Genomic DNA, 3,786 nt, shown 5'->3' with positions numbered 1-3,786 from the left:
AAAAATAATATGAAGAAGGAACATGATGATTCCATATTGGTGTTATTGCTTTTTGACGGATATGGTTACTAGTGTTCGCATAAACTAATATTAAAACAAACCTCTTGTGGTCTTTAATTATTAAATCCAAAATATTACTCCATGTTGAAAATGAATATTCCGGTATAGTCTTGACTGGCATGAAAACAAGTCACTCAGCATAAGCTTCATGGTTGTAATGTGCACTTATTATCACGGTTCGCATTGCTTGTTTTGGGTTTTTTAAACAGCCTCTAATTTTCCATCTTTTACTCAGAAATGGTTTGGGCATTATAGCAATTACTGCCAAATAATTCCAGACGGTTCTGAGACCAACACTTTCTTTGTGCGAAATGTCCAAAGGCAATTATTGGCATTACAGTTTCAGAGAGGCATTCCAACTCTGTTATGTAACAGTAGCCTTCTGTGACATGTTAAATAAAGACATTTGCCCTCGAGGAGACTGTGACGAAGACCTGAGAGCTGTTGTAAAAAAAAACACAAGCGTCTTTGAAGGAGAAGCTGAGTCTCTTCTTGCAAATCACAGAAGAGCAGATCTGGCACCAGTTTAATCTTGAAAGCCTTGGCAGTCTGTAATCGGTTGTCTTCCTGAGCATTGAACAGTCTCTAATTTAAGTCCCAGTTGCTCTACAAGAGGTCTGTCACCTGTCTGCCACAACTGGCCTTAACAGTAACTGTCTAATGAGGTCAAAGCCTTAAATTATAAGTCTTTGAGTTCTGCCGTGCGTAATGTTTTTTTTTTCCTTTTCATACACCCTTAACTTGAAAGATCTCAGTTGCAATAATATTACCTATGAACCAAATTGTAAGGCATACTCAGATTACTGAGGAATTCCAACTAATATAACACTGTTGTTATAAACCCAATAATACTGGTCTCATTTTTTTTACTTACTTCCCCTGAGGGACATGGCAGCTTCTCTCTGTGAGCCATGTATCCTGTTTGCTTTATTAAATGTTACATTTTGTTCATTTTAAGCAGGTCCTGAGACTTCTGTAACAATTTCTCAGTTGTAGCAACTTCTGAAGAAACCATATCTTAACTTTCAATGTTGTGCTCCTTATTTCAGGTTGTATATTACTAGTTTACCAATATGAAAATCAGAAAAGGCTTGCTATGTCTATGTTTTTAAAAACACAAGCCTTCATAATGTTTAAGAAGTACCACACAAATAACTCACAATCCCAACTTGTGGTTTGTGGGTAACGTCTCTGTACAGTAAATTAATTGGAAGACGATTGCTTTCCAAAATTATAATTGTGATAAATAATCTATCCTTCTTGGCCTTAGTGAGGTCCTTCCATATTGGAAGTCGAGCACATTGGGTTGGTGCTGAATGATTATTGCACTTCAAATATACCTGTTTTTCTAGTGACCAATGCAGTAACCCATTTTTGGTGGTAAAATGCAGAACAAACATCCCACATCGTCATTCTGCATTGGTTTTTGTAAACACATAGTCTCAGCAAGACAATCAATGTCCCACCCTCAAGCACCACAAGTCATAGGATCAAAGTGCATGAACAGCCTTTTCTTGCCAGAAACTGACTGCAGTCTAGTTGTATTATCCCATACTGAAATCCTGAACTACCACGAGGTCTGTTGGGTTTCCAAAATCACTGTAACAATATCCACACATTTGTAGTCCGTTGAGATAGAAGATGGTAGACAAGGAAGGGTAGGTGCAGGGTATATACTAGGAGAATAAGGGTTGCTTTCCCATGCCCCAATAACACCACTTTATAACGTAAATGTTTATATAATGATTTACAATTAGTCTTACTTTTCAGTTACAATGTTTTGAAATATATATATATATATATATATATATATATATATATATATATATATATATATATATATATATATAGTTATAGATCAATTTGATTCAATTTGATTCATCAAACTATTCATGTTTTTGCTACTTTCATTTTAGTACCATTATCATTCAACACATACTAAAAGGTTGATAGACTGCATTAGCAAGACAACCTGTTGTATAAGTTAGTTTTTTTAATCTATTTTTTGCAGTTTTTTGACATTTTCATCCCAAGTCCTTTGATCTAACTTTACAACGACCTCATCCTTAACAAGCTGTGTTTACTTTTTTATACCCTCTTAAGGAAATAGTCATATTCCATTCCACATGCCTATGAAAACTTATTAAAAGCAAGAACACTCTTCCAAGTCAAATCCTACAGGTTTCATTGGCTTTCAATTTCTAACATAGAGTTTTCTTTTTGTGCCACAAATTACAATATCCTTATCCATGTCTCATTCTGTGTCACAGACTTTACCCACAAAGAATGCACGAGACAAGACTCTGATTAAAAAAAAAAAAAAATTACTTTTTTTCTTGATATGCAAAAAAAAATAATATTCAAATAATGAAAAAAATAAATGAACAAATACAAAATCTTCAACTCAGAACTTCTGTTAAAAAAAATGTGTTGCTGTGTGTTTAAAATGACACATTTTAAAGAAGTTGAGTTCAGAGGTTATGAATAGGTCAAGTGTTATTAGTATCGGGTCAAATGTAAAGTTCTAATGTTGTTTCCCCTTTTTAGACATCTCTGAACAGTGAGGTAGACCTTTCAATGGCTGTTGCAGTGAATCTACCCCCAACTGTCCAGTTTCCTTGCCTGTTGTCAGAGCAACAGCTGTATCATTTAACAAAAATGTAGTTCACTAATCGGAGCCTCTGATAATGAGGAGACAGATTGTTAATGCTGAAATAAAAAAGCATTAAAAAAAGCTAAGAGTAACTGTTTATTCATATTACCCAACAGGTCAACATCAAAAGTAGTCAAGGAAACTACACTGAGAAATACTGCCAGTTTTTAAGAGAAACAAAGTGATTGGACAGCAGAACCCTGAAATTCTTAATTGTACACATAAATATTCAGAGTGCTTTCAGGTTGGATTTATATAGAGATGGATATAAAAAAATGTTTTTAGCATCATATATTTAGTACATTTGCTACAGAAGATGACAACCCTGTTGAAATATCAATGAATGGTCAGTCTGCCCTTTCATTTGGTATTGACCATAGTAGTTAAGAGTTGGAATGTTTCTAGAGATTTATAAAAACTCAACATCTAACCAGCACTGCAAGCTCTTAAACTAGCAAAACCAATTTAATCTCTGAGCAGCTTAGTACCAACACCGCAGTAAGGCTGGTATTTCATTTTTACAATACTGTAAAATCAGGAATGCCAACTTTTCCCACAAATACAGTTTAGTTTGAGATGCTTGATTCCCCAGCAGAAATATAAACAATGCAAGTGAAAATCAAGCAGCATTATGGTAAAACAAACAAAATATTGCTGCAACTTTAGGAAAAGAGAAAAATAACAAACAAATAAAAACGTTATTGGCCCTAGCACAAAAGCGATTCAGTGCAATGTGAAAGCTATAACTCTGAGATGTTTTCCCCAGCAACTAGAATGCCTAGGCTGTCCTCGGGGTGAAATCCATCAAGCAGCATGCTGCATTCTATCAAGTCTTGCTCAGGGAAAGGGTCAAGTGGTCCAAAGCCATGCTGTTTGAGCTCATCAGAGACATATTTAATTTAATTAAGGTTGTCAGCGCTATTGATTTTGGCAGTTTCAATTACTGCACTGTTATGGCTTCTGGATCAAGTGATCTGTGATGAGCCCTATCAGTACTGGCACACATGGAGGAAGAAGCCCTTTGTCTCCCTTAAAACCTGACATATCCTGCCACAGGCCATAAGTTATTACTT

This window comes from Polyodon spathula, chromosome 1, assembly GCF_017654505.1.
Source record: "Polyodon spathula isolate WHYD16114869_AA chromosome 1, ASM1765450v1, whole genome shotgun sequence".
NCBI lineage: Eukaryota > Metazoa > Chordata > Actinopteri > Acipenseriformes > Polyodontidae > Polyodon > Polyodon spathula.
Note: the sequence above shows the minus strand (reverse complement) of the source record.